The sequence below is a fragment of the Pollicipes pollicipes genome, unplaced genomic scaffold (assembly GCF_011947565.3).
Source record: "Pollicipes pollicipes isolate AB1234 unplaced genomic scaffold, Ppol_2.1 Scaffold_3447;HRSCAF=4054_pilon_pilon_pilon, whole genome shotgun sequence".
Classification (NCBI taxonomy): Eukaryota; Metazoa; Arthropoda; class Thecostraca; order Pollicipedomorpha; family Pollicipedidae; genus Pollicipes; species Pollicipes pollicipes.
The window spans coordinates 11,888,769-11,910,865 of record NW_023596297.1 but is presented as its reverse complement, the minus strand read 5'-3'; the positions used below and the strand labels follow the sequence as shown (position 1 = coordinate 11,910,865).

The 22,097-nt window shown below is 49.6% G+C and overlaps 1 protein-coding gene across 1 annotated transcript in view; it reads right to left on the bottom strand.

Moving 5' to 3' along the window:
- The window catches only part of LOC119091401 (glycine receptor subunit alpha-4), a 162,803-nt gene extending 150,453 nt beyond the window's left edge, over nucleotides 1-12,350 (bottom strand). The window contains exon 1 of the mRNA XM_037214180.1: nucleotides 12,324-12,350. The gene's annotated coding sequence lies outside the window, so the exon portion shown is untranslated. The remainder of the gene's footprint in view (nucleotides 1-12,323) is intronic.
- Between the last annotated feature and the right edge of the window lie 9,747 nt (nucleotides 12,351-22,097).

Sequence of the window (22,097 nt, the reverse complement as noted above, 5' to 3'; positions counted from 1 at the left end):
TTGTACGCATTCACGGGTACCATGTGACACATGCCAAACATGCGGCGGTAGCGATTTCTATAAGAGAGGGGCAGATGCGAGGGCTCTACTATGCATTGCTAGAAACTGGTGTGATGATGAATGCGCTGAATTCTGCAGGCACCAGACGACCAAAATAAAGCAGGAGGGCGATGTCGGACGCATCTTTCCAATAGATTTCGCATGAAAATGCCGGGACACATCCGCTTAGACTATCTCGTGACCTTCAGTGTTTTGACCTTAAGTGACCTCACTGTTTCCCTAGATGTGATTTTAGTCTTTTAAGTTGCAAGCGTTTCTGGCGTTGTAAACATAACAGACTAAGACGACGTTATCGTTGTAGTCCAACCCTGAACTGCCACTATCTAGTAACTCTCTTATCTTGTGCCAGCTTCACTCCACGCTCCTTTCACACTCCGCTCCGTTCCTGTGCGCCTATCGTATTCGGCTTTGCCGTTTTCATCTTGAAATGCTGCGTTCTTTAACCCTCCTGATTTACCGCCTGGCCGCGCGCCCCGGAGGAAAAAACGCCAGGTCCTGCTAGAGCCCCCCCCCCCCCCCCTCCGGCCCCCTGCGCGAGGCCGCGTACACGGGTCCGCTCAGGCCGGCCGACGCAACACCCCGCCGCCGCCGCCGCACGGACGCGTCCCGCCGCCTGATGTGATGCATGACGACATCCATCAACGTCGACTTTCGCGGCGGACACTTTCCGGGGTGTCTCCCTGCCGTCCCAGATACAGCACGGGCTATCTTCCAGAGCACACCCACGGTGTCTCCTCCCACCGCATAGGCAGCGGCATGTCCTCTCACTCCCTCAGTAGACACGGCGTCTCTGCGGGACAAATACCTCCCTGTGGGAAGGAAAACAGGCCGGCACTGAGTGTCACCGGCCAACCTCCAAACGTCTGGATTGCCGCGGCCGAAGCGATTAATGAGACATACACTACGTTGCGCTGACACATCCCAGCACGACGTAATTGTTTACCTTCAGGTATAGACAACCTCTCACCTGATATGGGAATTATGATAAGGAAAGTCCTTGCAACTACGCCATAACCAGCTGAAAAAGTGCCGGTGGCTGGAGTGTGCCGCGGACTGACTGCTAGGGGGTCGGTGGCTGGGGTGTGCCGCGGACCGGCTGGTAGGGGGCTGGTGGCTGGAGTGTGCCGTGGACCGGCTGGTAGGGCGCCGTTGGCTGGAGTGTGCCGCGGACCGGGTGCTAGGGCGCCGGTGGCAGGAGTGTGCCGCGGACCGGCTGCTAGGGGGCTGGTGGTTGGAGCGTGCCGCGGACCGGCTGCTAAGGTGCCGTTGGCTGGAGTGTGCTGCGGACCGGCTGGTAGGGCACCGGTGGTTGGAGTGTGCCGCGGACCGGGTGCTAGGGCGCCGGTGGCTGGAGTGTGCCGCGGACAGGCTGCTGGGGGGCTGGTGGTTGGAGTGTGCCGCGGACCGGCTGCTAAGGTGTCGTTGGCTGGAGTGTGCTGCGGACCGGCTGGTAGGGCACCGGTGGCTGGAGTGTGCCGCGGACCGGGTGCTAGGGCGCCGGTGGCTGGAGTGTGCCGCGGACCGGCTGGTGGGGTCCCGGCGGCTAAAGTGTGCCGCGGACCGACTGCTAGGGGGTCGGTGGCTGGAGTGTGCCGCGGACCGGCTGGTAGGGCGCCGGTGGCTGGAGTGTGCCGCGGACCGGCTGGTAGGGTGCCGGTGGCTAAAGTGTGCCGCGGACCGACTGCTAGGGAGTCGGTGGCTGGAGTGTGCCGCGGACCGGCTGGTAGAGCGCCGGTGGCTGGAGTGTGCCGGGGACCGGCTGCTAGGGCGCCGTTGGCTGGAGTGTGCCGTGGCCCGGCTGGTAGGGGGCTGGAGGCTGGAGTGTGCCACGGACCGGCTGGTAGGGCGCCAGTGGCTGGAGTGCGTCGCCAGCAGACCGACGCCGCTGCTGGATTCGCGTTCATCGACAGCCGTCACAGAGCAGCTGGCGGTGGGCAGTGATGGTGGCAGGTGACGCCGATAGAGCGCTGGTAATACTATCGGTGAACAACGTCAGATATTGTAGGCTCTCAGAGCTCTGGTGCCGCGCGAAATCGGGCGGAACGCCGCAGGTCACGCCGCATCTCAGGGGATTATACTTTATCGCAAATGGCATGAACAGGGACACTAGCCGCCAAATTGTTTCCGATAAATGTGTCGGGTTTGTTGTAAAAAAGGAACTTGTAATCAGCTTACAAATCGTACATGCTGTACGCCCATGAAGCTTCTACTACACTTGCCCTGCAAGACACCAAACGTCGTTTTAGTTATATCAGACCCGTATGGGCTACAGGATAAAGGCAGGCACATCTAGTTTTCATCTAGTACATAACTTGTCAAAACTACACTTTCTTGAAGGTGACCTTGCATTGTTTACGCTAGCACAAATTCGTCACTATAGACTCCATGGTATTTTGAAATGATGAAAAAGCGGAACCGTAGGCATTCATCTAATTTGCTGGTTCACGTTCATGTGTGCTAGGGCAGTTTTTTCAGGACACCACGTCATTCAAAACACGATAAAAAAAACAGCTGCAACGCAAAAGAAGCGCAAGATGCCAGACACACGCGAAACGATACCAAGAAAACGGACAATTTATTTTAAAGTTAAGAAAATAAGAAATAAGACAGATCAACAAAGATCGTAGCATAGGTTATCCGCAGGCGGACCACCGCCCTGAGCTCACAACCACTGGACGTGACCTGTGCCTCACCGAGCAGCCCACCCCGCTCCGACGCGGCTCGATGTACGGAGCCTCGCTGGCTCTCGGTCGGTAGATGGAGCCCCTCTGTGTACGACAGGCGTGTGTCTCGCACAGATAGCTCACATCAACGAGTAAACAACATGGCCTGAACGACGGTTGGGGCATTAACATTGCGGTGAGCGCTGTACATCTCCAGGTACTGGCACTTCGTGGCAGACTCGCCGATCTTCGAACGGTGAACCGAGAGGGTGAGATGTGATCGCGGGGCCGCACGCCGGCCACTATCCGAGCAGGTGAGATGTGATCGCGGGGCCGCATGCTGGTCACTATCCAAGCAGGTGAGATGTGATCGCGGGGCCGTGCGCCGATCACTATCCGAACAGTTGAGATATGATCGCGGGGCCGTACGCCGGTCAATATCCGAGCAGGTGAGATGTGATCGCGGGGCCGCACGCCCGTCACTACCCGAGCAGGGGCCGCGCGCCAGTTACTACCTGAGCAGGTGAGATGTGATCGCGGGGCCGCACGCCGGTCACTACCCGAGCAGATGAGATGTGATCGCGGGGCCGCACGTCGGTCACTATCCAAGCAGGTGAGATGTGATTGCGGGGCTGTGCGCTGGTCATTACCCGAGTAGCAAAGTTAGTCACTTTTTGGCTGCAGTTTAGTTGACAATCATCCGCTCCATCCCAGACGAGCAAGCAGTAAACTAAGGGAGACAAAAAGGGCCTGAATCATCACGATGGGATCTTTTGTGGTGCGTGGCGTCAAACTGCATTCAATGAGGTGAGGATGCCGTAGCATCGGCGCACAATCACGAAAACGTGCGTGTTCCAGGTCAGCGACTGGTCCACGGTCATTCCTAACATTTCGATCGTGTTCGGAGACTGAAATGATAACCCCCTCAAAAAACTAAATGAAAGCCCCCCCCAAAAAAGTTTGAATAAACGCTGGCTGCCTTTTGCAAGCACTGTTTACTGTCAAGTTAAGTCGATTTTTATCGCATTCATCGTCAGAGCTGTTTTCGAACTAGTTGTGCACTACTGACATTAACTTCTCTGACCTAACTTTGAGCTAACGGAAGCCATCGTTGTCAGGCGGGAAGCTGTCGAAGGGGTGTGTGTCACCTGCATACTACAGCAGACGGCTGTGGAAAAGAGAGCTGAAGATGTTTCGATAATGCTGGAGAAAAACGTCTGACAACAGACCCTCGTGGGACGCCACTGTCCACGGGACGGACCTCAGAACCATCCTGAGCCTTCTGCTCTCCGACATTGAGATAAAGATAGCCTGGTTTCATATGTTTATGGAATCAATAAGTTTGAGTGACACACCAAGCCAGTTTCCACAGGAGGGCGTCTTTATCCGCGCAGTCAAAAGCCTTCCCTAAATCTGTCGTCAGTATCGACGCAAACAGGTCACCATCGACTTGCCGACTGTCCACGAGACAGCGCCGAGCAAGATGTTCTCCGCTGAATGACCGAGACAATGCGCGTACTGACATCTGTTGAGCAGGAAGTTGGCTGCCAGATATCCAGCTAACTGGCCGCAAACGGAGCGCTCTGCGATTGGGGATATCACTGAGGATGGTGAGATGGATCCGGTAATTAATCGCCAGGCCGCGGTCACCGTTCTTGTACAAATAAGTCACTTTTGAGAATGCACTCAGAGAATCCATTCGGAACGCTGGATGGGTTCCTTCCCAATGGTACAACCTGTCTAACTGGGGTAAGTGGCGCCACCTGTGGTAGGCAAGATCAAGTAGTTCGTTCATGGAGTAAGCCGCATCGCACGTAATTTCAGTGTGCTATGGCATCGGGAAAAAACTTGTCTATGTTGCCTCGTATTTTGTTGTGATTGTGGTATAAGAAAATTGTGGCCTCTTTACTAATTTGGCGTTTCAGTTACTGCTACTCCGATATCGTTTCCTGATGTGGCAATTATCGACCAACGCGGGCAGCATAAACAGAAGCCTGTTGTCCGGATGACACTTATTGACACCATTTTCGGTGCATTGCATCGCTGATACAACATTCCCCACACACAGCTGCCACAGCATGTATCGCCTGACATTTTGGAAGAATGTTGCCACTGCTCCGAAATGTTTGACTGCCAGACGCGAGGTGAGCTGCGGTATATGCGGCACGCGTACTTGCTCACCGCTGTGCATATCATTCAGATCAGTCCGGTAACACTGTGAGACCTCGAACGCACATTTTCAACGACGGCAAAAGCTTACAAATGTCTGTCGTGCTCGCCCCAAGACGCACATGCGCATGCAGCCGGAACAACACTAAAACATAAAAGGTGCTAATATGTGTAACCCGAGTGATTCAAGACTGTCATTCGTCGCTTAGATTCAGGGCAAATATGCTTGATACTAGTACTTGGTTATGACATCTCAAAACGCTCTTCCATAGCCGAATGGGTCCTCGAATGAGCTTCATCCTTTTAGCCAGATCAGACCCTATCCACATGCCTCAGGTTTCATCGCAAGCACAAACGGCTTCATAATTTGTAAGCATGTCACGAGCCATCGAATCAGGCAACATACGTATGGCTATTTATACCAGAAATATATCTTTAAATTATGTCAATTCCTGGCTTCCATGCAACCCCACACTTTCGTCCAAACTAAGAATAGATCAAAGCCAGCAATTTCCTTGGGGAAAGGTCGTGGAAGGTAGGGGAAAGTTTCAGAACCTCAAGCTTCCCCAACCGTCTTGGAAAATGCTTCTGATTTTCCAAGCCTCTCCCGATCAATCCCTACCATCGGCTACCGCCTTGGAAAACTTGGGATTCGCCCGAGCCTCCTCGGCCGTCAGATGTGGGATTTGCTTAAGGAAGTCGTTTTTCGTACGCAATCCCCACAGGCAGATCGGAGAACGTTCGTGATTCCGTGACAGGCTGTTTGGGAAAGGTCGGCAGATTCCAATCCGGACTGGACATTTTTCAGTGCGTAATTGTCATCGGTAGCTCGAGGAACACCTCGGACACCCTGCTTACGGAAATATTGGGAAACGATTCGAAAAAGGATCGAAATCACAACCCGAATGCATCACTTTCTTAGTTGTTCCCAGGCATTCCCCAGCCGGAAAGTTGGCGAACGGCCTTGATATCCCGGTTGGGGTCCGACCGAAATTGCGAGCTGGGTTGGTACGATTCCAGCCGGTCTCTTGCATACACGTAAGAACAAAGCTACACTTCCTCCGCATAAAAAGGATTGCAAGAATGAAAAGGGAGTGCTTGCTCACCGTGTGAGCACTCACACGATCCGCGTGTGCTTGCTCACCAACGCAAGCCACACGCGGCACCGCTGGCCTCCCACGGTTCGGAGGTTCTTGTACACTCTGCCGTGAGTGTGATCTAGTGCCCGCTTCAGTTCTTGTGCAGCATCTGGGGTTACTCGTCGCGAGTTTCGAGATTTCCACCGACAAGAACCAGAAATGCAGGGGTGACCGGCCCGGGCTGCGAGCGGGTCATGGGTGAGGCGCAGGGCGGCTGGTGGCACGGCCGCCGGACCTCCCTGGCGGCCGGGACGGGATGAGATCGCCACCGACGGGAACCGGAAGTGCAGGGATGACCGGCCCGGGCTGCGAGACGGCACGAGACGGCACAGTCGCACCGATCGATGGAATAAGAGCTGTCGCCGTACAGTAAGCGCGCATTCCAGGCAGGAGCTCGCTCCGGAGAAACAGACGGCATGTCTGACCAGTGAACGGCTCGTCTCTGCACAGCCAGGTTATGAGTCAGTCCTCCTCAACACTGGCCCCACTCCCGGCCTTTTCCCAGCCATGAGCCCTGCATTCGGCACTGATCCGTCAGACTGGGTTGGCTGGGTCCCCAATATCGCTCATTTTGCTTGAATTGTGCTTGAAGACAGAATCCTTCATCATCAGTCCAAATTACATTCTCTTCGGATCCATCCGGGAGGCCGGGGGGCCGCTGGCAGAAAGTGACGCGGCCCGAAGAGTGGCTGGGAGGATCCATCTGGAAGGCCGGGAGGCCTCTGGCAGAAAGTGACGCGGCCCGACGAGTGGGTGGGAGGATCCATCCGGAAGGCCCGGGGGCCTCTGGCAGAAAGTGACGCGGCCTGACGAGTGGCTGGGAGGATCCATCCGGAAGGCCGGGAGGCCTCTGGCAGAAAGTGACGCGGCCCGACCAGTGGCTGGGAGTAATAGGCACGACAGTGTGTGGTTTGAACAAGAACCATCCCAGTTTCGTTTGTGGCACTCCGCACCGTTGCAATGGAGGTGTTAAGCGGCCCGGTTCTGATGACGGGGACACGTGCTCCCCTCTTTTCTGGAATGGTTTGATAAACTTCCGCACCCTGTCAGCCAAGTCAGCAGCACGCTTCACCTGCGGCCGCGTATGACATGCTGTTTCAACAAATCGGTCAAAAAGGCTTTTGAAGGCATCCAGCTTTAGCGCTTGCGTTGGAGATAATCCGTACTGTGTAAAGAATCTCCTTCGAGCAGTGGTAGCGTTTCAGAGCACACTATGCACAGGTAGTCTAGAATCATCCAGGCCTCCTGGTCGGCCTAAAAGACGGCCTTTTCGATTTTATTCTTGATTAAACTGTTTACTGCCTGCTGTTTACACAAACTGTCCTCAATCTTCGACTCCGCCGTTCCCCAACTTCGCCGAAACGCGTAGTATTCAACCGGCCACCTTAACAAGTGTTAAGGTAAGTCCATTTTCCGCCAAATACTATCCTGCAAATATCTGACATTTTAGTAATGCCAACTCCCTTGTTGGTATGCCAGTCTAATAATATGACAGATTTTCATGAGATAACCAAACTGGATGGATTAGGAAAAATTGGAAAAATTGACCGTAAGACGCAGCGGATTAAAAAAAAACAGTGTGGTTAAGATACAAAGTTAAACAGCATTTCTTTGAACAGGGGGAAAGGTATTTGTCAAAAACAAACGTTACTGTGGTGGTATCAAACGTCCGTTCAATGGCAAAACACGAGCAGCGCCAGGTGTAGTCATCAGCGATTTCACACCCGGCAAAGCCTGATGCACCGGAGGGAGCCCCAGAAGTCCAAGCTGCACAACAGCTGAACATGCTACAGGTGGTCGATTGTCGGCCAGTCTTGTCGGCGGTGATGCCTTCCCTCACAAGTCTGAAGGCGGCTTCCAGCTCTTGAAGGTCTGCTGGGTTGTCCGAGTGGACGTGGATCTTGAGCTCACCCCACACCCACAGCATGAAGCCCAGGCAGAATTTTGCGTGCGAAAGCATACCATGCCACAATGCCCGGTGCGGTGCTGAGGTCACCTGCCTTCTGAGGTCACCTGCCTTCTGAGGTCACCTGGCCGTTAGCGTGGCTGCTGTCACCGGCTTCAGGCCTTCCCAGTCAGTGACATACAGCCAGCACCTAAAGCGACTCAAACGCAACCCGCCACGGTGGGTGAATTATCGGATCTTAAATATCATGACAGTGCTGGGGATATGACGCTCTCAAGAAAGCTGTTTGTGGTGTGACATCACATTATGAAGTCACTAGAAACTGCCAACAGTAAATTGAAAAGGGTCAAAGGGAAAAGTCACATTCGTGTTCTCAGAGTGAAAGAACACAAGCTGGTGTCATTTCAGCGCATTGGGAAAGTGGGGGGCAAAAATCGCTATTCACTGGATGAGTTGACATGTTACATCCCCCGTATTGTAGTGAGCATCAGAAACAGTCGCCGCGGAGTAGCCAACATCAAAGGCATCGACGGCGAGTTTCTGCTCAGTCATGCATAGTCCATGGTCTGTCTAGACGCATTCCTGCCCAGCCAACATAGTTCACTGAGTGCGCGTGTTGCAAATTCTACGAGAAATGAAACTAATGCTCCCAAAACGCGGTCCGTACAACTGATGTGCCAACAGTGTATAGGATTCGTCCATATATTGCCTGAAATATAACAAAAAATGAAAAATAAAAAATGATGAAAAGCTGACTCTGTTACGCTTAGGAATTCAACCTCAGCGCGACAAGGAGAAGAAGGAAGGTGGTTGATGGCTTGGTAGCGAAATATAGTGGTCAGGCGTAGTTGCAAATAATGCCTCGTGTTGTCATGTTTTAACCCCTAAAGCTAGATGTCGTTGTTGATGCATATGTTGTTATTGTTGGCTTTCCCTCTTAACAAGTAATATGTTGCTTTTAAACTTTAATCCCGTCTAATCCAGACCGGCTCTCCAAAATTGAATTTTTCACTATTTTTTTCCAGCTTTGTCCGGTCCGATCCAGCCGAGTTACTAAGTATGCCTTTGTTCACAAAAATCGGTGCCAGCCAGTGTTCATTTTTGTAGTCATAAACCGACAAATATGGTACAGCTCAGACTATTTGCTTGTTTCCCTTTAACAAGTTCCATTCCATTACATAGTTCAATATAAGTAGTCTGGTTGGCTGCAGTTAATTGCTCAGTTTGAAACATTATGACTGGCTGCAATAATCGGCTGATACTTAATAATAAGCAGGTCGTGTCTCGCTCTTTGCCAATGCAATGCCTGGGGTCCTGAGGATGTTCCCAGTCGTGGGAACTGGAGGTATCTAACCCCCCACTCACACTGCCCTGCTTAAGGCATCTGAAGAGTGCTGGGCGGGCATTTGCGCGGCAGCCTGATCCGCGCAGAAGCCTTTCAAGCAGTGAGTGTCTCACCTCAGTTTGGAGGGGGAGGGGCGGCAATCGAGGACCCATTGACCTAACCTCTCCAAATGTGTGTTTCTCTTAGGGGCTAGTCGCTTCGTTTCGACGTCCACCAATATACGACAGCCATGCCATTTATATTTTGCATTTTGTGATTTTTAGAGTCGATCAAAAACCCTTCACTTGAGCGGCATAGTAGAAATTACCTGTAATTAACGTCCAAGGAAGATTGAGTTTGGATCAGTCGGCTTTTCACCTCTTTTTTTGTTCCTGTAATATTACAGTCACCAATCTTGGGAGAGCCCGGGCGAACATGGGAAGCAATTATACATTGGAGGGCCAGCGCTCTCACAAAAAAACACAACTCGACATCCCTGATAACGCCTGCAAAATACATGGCATTCGCGGTTCATGTGCAAAGCACATCAGTGAGTTCCCATACTTCAGCGCGCATGGGTCACTGAAGAAGTGGCGCTACATTTGAACCCTGATTGCCAGATTCATCTAGGTTCTCCCTACCAGCGTACTTATCATAGACACACGTAGGTAGCCGAGTATCTATAACACTTCGGTGCATCTATAATGCTTTGCGCATTTTATTCGTTTTGGCAATATTGCTGAATTGCATTATTACTAAAATTAATACAATAAAAACTCTTTGCCCTTCCACAAAATAACGCAGGCTTTGTGCTATATCCTTGCCACCCTGAACAAACTTGCGATTTTGGAACGTGTCAGGGAGCAAACAGAAGAACTGGACTGGTAGCAACTCTTGAATCGAACAATCTTGAGCTACTCGTGGTCTCCACCAGCAAAAAAAAAAATTATTTAATATGTCAATTCACATCCCTTCAGCAACATAATACTATCCTACCAAATCGCTCTCGTTCTTAGCTCACTGCATTCACCGTAAGACCAGTAACGACTATCGTCGCACCGAATTTTTGTTATCGGCGTTGTTGGATTTACTGGGGGCTCCAACAAAATAGATTATCCATCATAACATGGGTGTAGATCATCCCACCTTTCAGAGCTCATCCGTCAACGGTAGAAAAGCAGTGCGACGAGAGACGAAAGTAGCTCTCTCCCGATCGCTGTGTTTTAAGATAACGCTCCAGGTAAGTATTCCACGTATTTATCGCCACAATGAGACCTTGGCACGCATCTTGGTGCGAGTTTTGTCGAGGACGGTATCAGATAAATTTATATAACGGCATTAATAGGACGTGCGCTCGGAAAATGCTACCGCACATGACATGCCTATACCTCTGTGACAGGCCTACGCTTCTGAGTATACACCTCTGATTACGTGACATGCATACACCTCTGTGATATGCCTACACTTCTGAGGATACACCTCTGAGTACGTAACATGCCTACACATCTGGGGCGTTAAAAAGCTCGAGGTTTTTTGCAGTTCTGAGGTGGGGGTAGCCTGCACGTATTTTAATTTTTCTTCATGTCTTGCATAGCATCCAATTGAAGCTACTCAACAGTATCGAAAAATATCATGGATATCATCTTTCATATTTATTTTGTCTTTTACGCTATGTGTTTTAGGTACCTGGATAGCAGTCAGCTTTGGTTTACCCCGGCAGCGTAGGCTCTGCAAACGGTTTTACAACTAAAACCCAGGGTTCCAGTATTGTCTGAATTGGGTCCGTAATATGTTTCTGCATATCTTCGTAACAACATATTATCAACTCCATGCAAGCTGCATAACTGAGACAATCCTGGTCACAATGCCGAATATTGCGGCTTGATGCAACCCAACATACAATTGTAGCTGGTACGCGTTGCGTTTTGTGTGTGTGTGTGTGTGTGTGTGTGTGTGTGTGTGTGTGTGTGTATGTGTGTGTGTGTGTGTGTGTGTGTGTGTGTGTGTGTGTGTGTGTGTGTGTGTGTGTGTGTGTGTGTGTGTGTGTGTGTGTGTGTGTGTGTGTGTGTGTGTGTGTGTGTGTGTGTGTGTGTGTGTGTGTGTGTGTGTGTGTGTGTGTGTGTGTGTGTGTGTGTGTGTGCTCAGTGCTGTCAGACGACCCGTCCAGTTAACAAACAGCTCCCTCCTGAGCTTCCCGATCCGGTCCGTGGCCTCGCACCTTCAGAGGGTGTAAATGGTGGCTCTATCCCACCAACGCGAACAGCCCGATCCCTAGAGACGCGCTAAGCACTGTATACTGCCCTTCCTAGACGAGCCGAGGCTGCTTCTGGTTGGCATATTCGGCCGCCATCGATTGCTATAACGTTTCCGGAAGCGCAAGGTACAATCCGAGGCGTATTCACTGACACCAGGGTCGGTGTGCCTGAGCAACAGCAGTGCCCCAAATGAGCGGAACCGTTAACTCGGGCCGGTACCAATGCCATGTAAAGAAGGCATTGCGGCGTTGGTCATGGCGGGGATATGGGGCATCAATATTTGTTGCAGTGCAGATTAAATCGTAAAGGAACATCTGCCACCCAGTTTTTGATGGCTTACGCCGATAAGCAGCGGCAGGACGCGGCAACGCGTTCGCGAACGCGCACACAGATGTCACACGATACGAGGCACGTCACTCCCAGTCACGCTCGTCGATACTCACTGGCTTAGTCAGAGGGAGCTACGCAGACGCTTAATTTCGATCACATCCAAAAATACGCTCGCAATAAAGATGTCAGGTTTGGGACAACTGTGCCCGCACAGCTTGGTGAATCAGCACCTCCGAATGTGTGCAGTCGGTATCGGAGCACTGTTGACTTGAACTGAATACATGGAGAGCCTGTAGCAGTGATGATACCAGCCGGATCCTGCCGAGTCTACCGCGACGCCCATGAATCTGGAATGCCGTCGGCGCGCGCGGTACAATATTTCCAAAAAAACATTCCCTCTCTTTTGAGCGATCCTCGGCCGCAGCCCCAGTTTCGCCCGCCTGGCGTTTGTCGGGGGTGCCCTGGCCACAGCCTCACCTGTGGCCGACCCACCGCCGCCGAGCGCGTGGCCGCGGCGCGCGCCGCGCCGTCGTCCCGGCGTCGCTCGAGCGCCCGCTCCAACTCCCTCCAGCCGCACCTCGCTCGCAAGACTGGAGCGCGCGCGTCGGCGGCGGCGCGCCGTCGGCACCGCGTGACGGCGTCGGTGCGCCGTCGGCGTCGCCGTTTAGCGCGTGGGTGGGGCCGGACCCGGGGGAGCGGCGGCGCCAGCACTGAAAGCCGCGGGCTGGAGAGGCAGAGTGGCTGGCGGACACACGGCATCCGCGGCGTCTCCGTCACCAGGTGGTGCGGCTCGATGCGAACGACGGGCGTCATGCGTGCTTAGATTACATGTTGTGGCTGGGGTACCGTCATGCGATTTTAATAGCCTGTCTTTTTTGTATGCCGCCATTGCAGTGTAATATTTGCTTTGTAGCCGAGGCCTCTTTTTCATTCCAGCTACCTTTGCTTTGGTGTTGAGTTAACGAGCGCTCGTCAGATAAACCCAAACGCTCATGTCAAGCGAATGAAAGGCTAATCATTCGCCGCGATGCATAGTTTGACTATGGGTGCCTGAGGTACTGACCACGTGATGTTCCTACAATGTGCGCGGACGAGTGAGAAACGCCACAGTGGAAATGTGTTGCTAGCGCAATTGAATGCCGTACGCGCAGCGTATTTCCTTGCCCAAGTCACGACATCGGCATGGATTACGTTGTGGGGGCGTAGTCCCACCTACGAACAACGTGCATGAGACTTGACGAAGCCAAAATGGGGTGTGTTCGTCGTCATTATGGTGTGCTGCGTTATTTGGGCTCCTCACTTCTTAAGGTCCCGATTAGATTCCATACTTTTGGAACTCCAGAAATTCCCCAAAGTCAGGCTGGAAATTGGCCGGACAAGAAATACGGTCTTGAATTTGTTTAGAAAGCCCATGTTATTCTGTCGTGTCGCGAACTGGCATGCACCTCCACATATTCAATGCTGTTCATTTTCAAAATAACTTGATTCTGAAGCATGAACAAATCGATAACAGAGCACACTAGAAATCACTGTCTATTGAAGCATGAAACAGGACCCTCATCATGTGCGCCGTCATATATGCCTCAGGCCGTACTTATCAGCCGAGATGGGAAGGCGAGCACTAATTATCACAACATTTACAGTTCGCACAACTGCTAGATCCCCGTTTTACAGCAGCCGCCTTTGCCGCCATATTCTCATTGAGCAGCTTCAGTCTGAAATGCACTCTAAAATTGTGTTCCCGGAAGAACGTGATGCACATTGTTTAACCACGATTATTTTCTTTCTTACTCTCGATTCGAATGAGGGAATCCAGCGACGCGAGCAGTGACCAGGATGATCGGCTATAGGAAGTAGTTATTTGATAGAACTTTCAGAAATTGTCCTCTCTGGTCACCACCAGTTTTATTTGAGGTATGCTTTCCCACACATGTGCCTGATAACCAAGAAAAGAAGCAGAATCCCAGAATCCGTTGGTGCCTTGGTTGTCTGTTTCCTACCACGCACTTTGGGCGGATATTTCGCCCCGTCCTGTCCTCACTATGACACGTTTCGCGAGCCACTCGGCCATGCAGATGTGATTTCATTGGCCTCCGGTTTTCCAGCCTGTTTCGGTGGCTTTCGCCTTCCATTACAGCACAAATTTTGTATGGTCATGCCAGCAGGCCTTGGCGTGATTCATACACATTAGTTTCTGATTGTGCGTAAACGCGAGGCCTAATCACGCAAGTACACTCGTAATGACTTTGCACTGGCGCACACCATATCACATTGCCCTATATTGCGACTGCGATGGCAAAATGGGCAGCAATATGGATATATATATATATATATATATATATATATATATATATATATGTGTGTGTGTGTGTGTGTGTATATGTAGCGGCGTGCAACAGCAAGCTGCGTGATACCTATCCTTGAAAAAACAAGCACGCAATCGTGAACGTACCTGCGATAATCGAAAGAGAGGGAGTCAGACGGCAAAATCCCCTTTTGGAAAGAAAATGCGTAGGTAACCATTTTGTTTTTGTACGGAGACGTGCAAAAAGAGAATTTTGCCGTCTGATTCATCTCCTCTTTCATCTCTGATTCCTCCTCGATGCTTACTGTTCAAGAAATAAATGCGTTGAGCAGCGTGACACCTGGCATTAAAAAGAAACTAATTGTCATCATACATGTGATAAAGGGAAGGAGGCGGCAAAATTCCGTTTTTAGCCGTCTCGTACGCAAGGAAGGTGGTCGCCTACACACGTCAGCACACCGAACGTCTGTGGTCTGGGCACGATTTAGTTCATTTTGGGTGCCGACAGTGTCATCGTTAACTCGTCTGCGTTAACCACTGCGCGTCTGGGAAACCAAGGCACGAGGTTCGATTTCCCGCGGTGCCTGCTCTTCCTGCCAGGGTGAGAAGCAAGCGGCGCCGTGCGGCCCAGCAGCTGAGCGGATCGTGAAGCCCCAATGACGACGGCGACGAGCTATTTCAGTTTTATTTCAGAATCACCCATGCTTTGTGCCTTTGGACGGAGATTCGTAGAGCATCGGCACCATCTCGGCTCCATTTATCAATTCTTTCATGCTGAGCCTAGAGGCCTGAAAAGGCATTTCGGAAGCAGTGGCTTGCCATTAGGAGTTGTCTTTTTCTTCATTTAGAGGTGACTTCACTCTATGTATCTGCCGTTGTCCAGGCCCTTAGAAGTGACGAACTTCAAAAAGTATTTGGCTCTGCCGCATTTTAGCTCAGTCACTGAGAGTCTAACTTTGCATAGCTGTGGAAAATTAAATAGCGGAGCTTTATATGCAGAGAAATTGATGTACCTTGTAAGGTCGCTGGCCTATCGCAGACCAAAGTCAGGCCATGGCTGATAGCAAAAGACATTCCTAAGGAATCGCTCAATGTGATGCAACAATGGAGTTTTGGCCAAAGGCATACATACATGCATGTATATATATATATATATATATATATATATATATATATGTATATATATATCCGAGATAGATGGATGGATAGATCAGTTAAAACTGGATGTGGTCAATTCAACACTCATCATTAATATTATACTGAACTATGGCAAAATCATCTGCATCCGATTTCTACTAACATGGCACAGGTATTTGCCATTTGCCATGGTCTATACATTCCCAACCAGCTTGGGTGATAGGCGGGAGCTCAAGGCGGTACATAAGCCATTTAACCATTCCCGCCAGGGCAAAAACTCAACCGAAGGCTTGCAGTCTACCTTTATAGGGAGTGTCCCACCTTTGGAACATATTCTATATATATATATATATATATATATATATATATATATATATATATATATACATATAATATATATACATAGATTTTAGCGTAACCTCAAGACTATAATTTTAATGTCTAATAATGACACTGGGCAGTACCACTACAGCGCCGTCAAGACATGATAGGGAAATCAGTTTAGATTATTTTCAAGTTCAAATTACGCTGTCGACGGTTTATAACAGCATTACACCTCTTCCCTGAAGGCACGGCCACCGTCGTCGTGACAGCGACCGTGCGCACCCCTACTGGTGCGAATAAAAGAGTTAAAAATTGACACAGCGGACATCGGCCTGTGGACCGAAAAGCGCAATTGTTAAATTTGGAACCAGTGCGCCACTTTGGACCATCTGATATTCCCATTCCCAAAGACAAAGTGCGCCTCGACAAGAACCAGTGTGGTTAACGTCACCGGGGAGAAATCAAGGCCATAGCATAACGTTTCGTTGAACTCGTGGAATAATAGTTTCATGTTTGCCTAGCTTTATGTATGGAGTGTTTCAAGCCTACGTAGCATTTATTGCACGAACATTTTCATACATTGGAGTGTTGCAAACAGTACCGAAGACATACGTTGGAAAAAGCAAGGCAAATGAAATGCATTACTTTCATAGTGCCAAGCATCGAGTCGCATGAAATGTGTCCCGCAGGGTCGCCTACTTCAAATCGAAATGCTGTGCTATTCAGAAAGGTCTCGAAAAAAGCTGGCATTCCTGATCAAATCGTGCGCGTCTGATGTAACCATAATTGAGAAGTACAAAAAGGCGGGATGCTCCATTTTAGTAAGTTGATTGACATGTTTCCAATCATACTTTCCCCTGCCCCGACCCTTGTCACGGTCTTTGTTCGCCACACAGTGGGGAGTCGGTCCTGCACAGTCGGTACTAACGTGACTTTTCTCGGCATTTTCCACCATGATTTTACTAATTGCCATTACACTATGGCGATTAGTAAAATCATGACGACTCAACACATCGATATATTGGATCACCACATCTCACCTTTCCAACCACCTCCATTCCTGATTTTCGCCCGGTCATGACAAGTTAGTGTCCGGTCACGGTCCGACATATCAGTGCTTACATAAACGGGCGCGCGCGCGCACGTGTGTGTGTGTGTGTGTGTGTGTGTGTGTGTGTGTGTGTGTGTGTGTGTGTGTGTGTGTGTGTGTGTGTGTGTGTGCGTGTGTGTGTGTGTGTGTGTGTGTGTGTGTGTGTGTGTGTGCGTGTGCATTCGCGTGTACGCGACATGTGCACGTGTGCTCGAATGCACAGGTGTGTTTTGTACCTCACTGTTATACATTGCTCACACTTTGTAACAATTTGTCTAGATCGAGCAGTACTGATATGTTTGAAAGTATCAGTGATAAAAGTGCGTATGTATGGTGGCAAAAGCTTCGCAGGGTGATATTTCAAGTACGTTTACCCCGCAGCTATACTATGGGGTGAACGCCCGGAGCGTGTTTTGTTTGCTTTTGAAAAACCGAAAGCAGAGTAAATCTGGACATTTATGACGGTGCTGATCACAGATTCCCAACGAAACTCTGCTCGAGGATCGCAGAGTGCACATACTCCTTACAAGTTCGCATCAGCAACGTCCATGGTGCGGCCCTAAGCACAGCCAACGTTCTCTAACGTGAGGCATTTAACCTGATGAAGGCGACTGCGGTATGATCTAGATCCACTCGATCCAGACGAAGGCCGTGCACGTGACACACTTCTGTTGATTTGATCCTCATCTGCGTCACTATTAAACAAAGCAAGTTTTCAGTTCCCGCCGTGCGCTGAAACTGCATTCACCTATGCCTGAACTGGCATGCTGGTCATGAGAACATCAAGTTTGATGACGTCTAGGATGGGCTACTGCGCGTTGTAAAATCTGTGAAACGTAAAAATATAAAAATCTGCAGTGTGAAATGTAAAATCTCCTCCGAAATCCTGCGAGTTTGGGCCAAACGTTGTTTTGTTTTTATGTTCATACTTTTGTTAATAAAATTGATATAATTGTTTCTATTTCAATACCTTCGATGTAAGGACCGTCCCAATAGCTCTCTTGATTACAGCCAGGGTGGCAGCCAAGGGAAGGCCTGGGCCTCCCTTGGACCTGGATTTTTCGTTTTTCACCATGCACGGCTCCCGACAGGTTTAAAAGCAGTAAACTAGAATACAGACCTCGTTCGGGTCACGTGCGCTGCCTGAGCGAATGCGGACCTCGTGACCCATCGACCGGGACGTGACGTGACACCCCCACAGTGGCAACGGCGATTTCACTTTACCAATCCAATCCAGGCAACAGGCAATCCAATTACCAATTAGGCAACGACTCAAACACTCAACAACGTCAACAACGACTCAAACACTCACACGCACCTAACCAAGCGCTTCGCCACGTTCAGACAGGTACAGATCTTCGTCTCCGTTGGTCTTATTGCACGTGGACGAAAACAGAGCGCCGACATAACGAAGACATCGACAGTAGCAAGGGGCCCGCCCATACTCAGTCGCGCTCTGCCTGTCGCACCAGCTACAGCATGGTGTCGGCGTCCTCGGTTGCAGCATGGTCCACTTTGCTGGCTTCTTCTAGTTCGTCTCTGCAGACAACGACGGAGCCCTGCTGACGGCAACGGGATTGGACGCGATGAAGTGGAAGATGGTGCCGAACACCAAATCCAACGTCGACATCAACGTAGACGGCGATCATGGGACCATCAGCACCGCTAGCGCCATTCATACAAGAGGCGTGAGTTTTACTGGGTCAGCCACATCAGTTCACCAGGCAAGGTGGCAAGGCGGTGACGGGAACGGTCACCAATGAGGGTAACAAGCTGCTCGAGACGCGGAAACACGAGCAAGACGCAAACCTGGAGATCACGCGCAAGTTCACCGACTCGCAGATGATCATCACCAACAAGGTCGGCGACGTCGTGTCCGTGAGGATGAATGAGAGGAAGTGAGTGGGCAGCGGCAGCCGTCGCTACCGATGCCAGTTGGGCGCAGCAGCGGAGAAGACCGCCTGTAACCACAGCAATACATCATGCAAAATGGACAGCACCCGTTATGAGCGCCATATAACTATCGTAGTCGGTGCGTCCGAAAAGCCCAAATCATCATCATCGGACAGCACCCGTTATCTATAGTTTCATTCCGAATGAATCTATGTCTGTTAAACTCCCAATCTGCCATTTCTCTTTTTGGCCCAGGAACTTCCTTGGTTTTGACTGTGCTATTGTTATGCCTGTTTCATCAACATTGAATGTTCTGTGCGGATCGGTGATGCCACCGCGTTCCTGTCCCATCAAATGGAAGAACTTGTGAAGGGCACCATGCTCAATCCGCGCACACGTGCCGCAGACGTAGCTGTCGTTGTTTGTGATACTCCACAATGAAGGTGCTGTGGCGCTTCTTTTGTGAGGGGGGGTCTATCCAGAATTTGGTCAGTATGAAAAGCAAAGAAATCGTGGTGTCCCTTAAGATGAAGGTTTCGGGGCCTTTTCAGTAGGCGGCACTGGACTTATTGCCTCTAGTGTATAGATGTTTTGATGGTGCGAAATGAGGTTTTGGTGTCCCTTAGCCAAATGGGTCGCCCTGAAATTTGTTGTCATCGAATATACAGGTCTAGGAACGTTTCAGGTACCCCTGGAATTAAGCGTCTGGAGAAAATGCAGGTTACGGATCCCCAAAATTAGAAATTCACATTGGTGACAATTTACCGAACTTCGAAGAACGGGCCGATCAGGAATTTTGTCGCAGTGAAGCGTACAAAGATCCTCTTGAAAATGAAGGTCATGGCGCCCAAAAATAGAAGTTTTGCTGAACATCGCGCTCAGAAAATATTCCAGGATTTGTTTCGGCGTGTAAGGCACAACATTGTAGCGTTTCTTGATAATGGAGGCTTGCGGCCCTTCGGGATGTTCTCCGGAATTTAGTGCCTGTTGAAAATAAAGATTATAGTGTGGAGATATTGGTTTTAGTACTTTTTTACCGAATGCACCAATCCAGGATTTTGTCAAACGGACAACGCACATATCTTGTATTGCCCCTGGAATTCGATACCTCCCGCAAATGAAAATTCGGGATCTTTTGCGGTGTTCCAGGAACTTGGTGCCTCTTTGAAATAAAGGCTATGTGGTTCCGGAATAAAGGTCTTGGTATTCCTTCACCATGAGTTTTGAGTGGTTTAAGGGGTCGGGTACCATAGCTCATGCCTTCTCCCACCCATCCTCAGGATACGCTCCTATCTGTATTTTCGATTACAAGCAGAATGGGACCATCGCATTTAGACAGCCCTGGAGCATTGCCATCACGTCATTCAATGCAGGATCTTCTTTAGCACTAGTGACTGATAATGCCGGCAGGAGCCCAGCAGTCATTTAAAATCACAAGGCTCCACACAGCACACAGCACAAAAAAATCACAAACCGGTACCTCCTTATACATCGAAGGTCGTTTACCCAACGCGAGGACTTTGAGCTCATAATGCCGAAAAACCAGAAGCTAAAGGGCTTTCTTTATGGCCGCAGAGTAAGTGAACAAAACTCGCGGAGATATGTGTCTCGGATACAGAATGGTCAATCTTTATGGATTCGCCCCCGCCCCTCATGTAAAACGCAAAGCACCACCTCCGGCTGAGACATCAGAAAAGTAAAAAAAGATGTTCCAACCAGCTCTTGCATTGTTGACTGGTCCTAATGCGCTTGATCTAATTCCCCCACTGGAGTCGATCTCTTTACCTTCTGGCTCGTTGCCTTCCGTAAATGTTACAGGGGCTTCCGGAACATCAAATTCGTTACATCTTAGGCACGTTTCGGTATATTTCTGAACATACATGTGCCTGGATCCACAATGGATCCTGGGTCCTATAGGATTTTATAATTCCGGAATCTTGGATCAGATACCGATATTTTTCACGTCCAGACATGCACATTCTAGGCACAGACAATAACCCCTCATTACATGGGCCAGGCCGAAGTTGGAAGTCGAGAATTTCTATTCCTCTTATGGCGCCGCTAGAATTATCTCTGGATTAAGAGGTAATAGTGAAATATAACGCAAATATCTCTAGGGTCGTATTACCTGGCATCACTTTCTGGGGCGAAAGTGACGCGCACACTCGCGTGAACCAAAACAATAGATACGCCTCGATCGGCATTGAGTATCACGGTCCGATGGATATCGTGGTTTCCGGGGACTTGTCGTTCAAGGGCAAGGGGAAACACGGCCCACCGTCGGCTAACTAGGTAGGTTGGTGTCTTCTACGATCGTCGTGTGACTGCCCTGTGACCTAGACAACGAAGTGAGCACTCACATCGCGTGCAGCGTCAAAAGTCTGCTCTGTGCGAACAAGGACGCGTGATCAGTTGTATGGCTTGCGTAGACAACGTAGGCTGTTGCCTTCGTCCCCCCCCCCCCGAAAAAAATGTTGTTTCGCTTGAGTATGTCCAGGGAAGATGATAGTTGGTCCTGAAAAGCTGTTGGAGGTTGGTTTAGATTGATATGGCCAGGTCATATGGGCTTTCACTAAAGTGAAAGCTTAGTGCAAACATATGTATGTTGTCCTAAGAGAAGTTAATGGAAGTTTTGATGCTTTTTCTTGAATACCCAATTATGGATGCTGATCCTGGATTTAGGCATAGTTATTTAAAGTTTATTTTCATTGTAGACCCACATGATAAGGATGATCACCTGGTGCTCAAACCATGTAAGGATCATTCCCTGCGCCCCTAGCTTCTCAGAAGGGGGGGGGGGTGCTTAGTTGTTTTTCCATGGTCACTAGTCCTGGGGGACATTGTGTCTCATATTTAAAATCGCATTGATATTTTTAACCACATACATTTTTCAGCCTGGGCTTTGTTGTTATTGTGATTAGCCATAAAAGGGTACTTATGTCTGATTATTACTATGCAAGCACTTAAATGATAAGTTTGTTTGTTTAGCCTCTTGCACTTAAGATATCATGTGAATTTTTAACATAATGCCATTTGATTTGCTTTGTTTTGAAAACTGGGTTGTTTCTCAATAGTTGTGGGTCCCGATTTTGCTCAAGGAAATAACCATCCCAGGCTCTGGTCAAGGGATAGACATTTTTTAATGAAGTGGAAACTCCTTACAGTCAAAACATTTCTGATGTGAGCAAAGTCTGTTGAGTCTTAAGTCAAAGTCCATGTGACTTCATTATTCATTGATTGTATTACTCTTTACTGGGGATTTAGGTATTTGGTCTTCAATCATGTTTGTATGAAAAATAAGCTGTATTTAAAGCAATATGAAGACTGGACTACTGTGACAGTGGATTTAGAGGGATTGGGCATGCCCTAAATAGTCTTAACCAACGTTCTAGAGAAATGAAGTAATGAAGGTTATGACTGTAAAAGATAACTTCAATTCCAAGAAGCATAAAACAACATGATTAGGCCACTCTTGTGCTTTCTTGTGCCTTTGATCATGGGC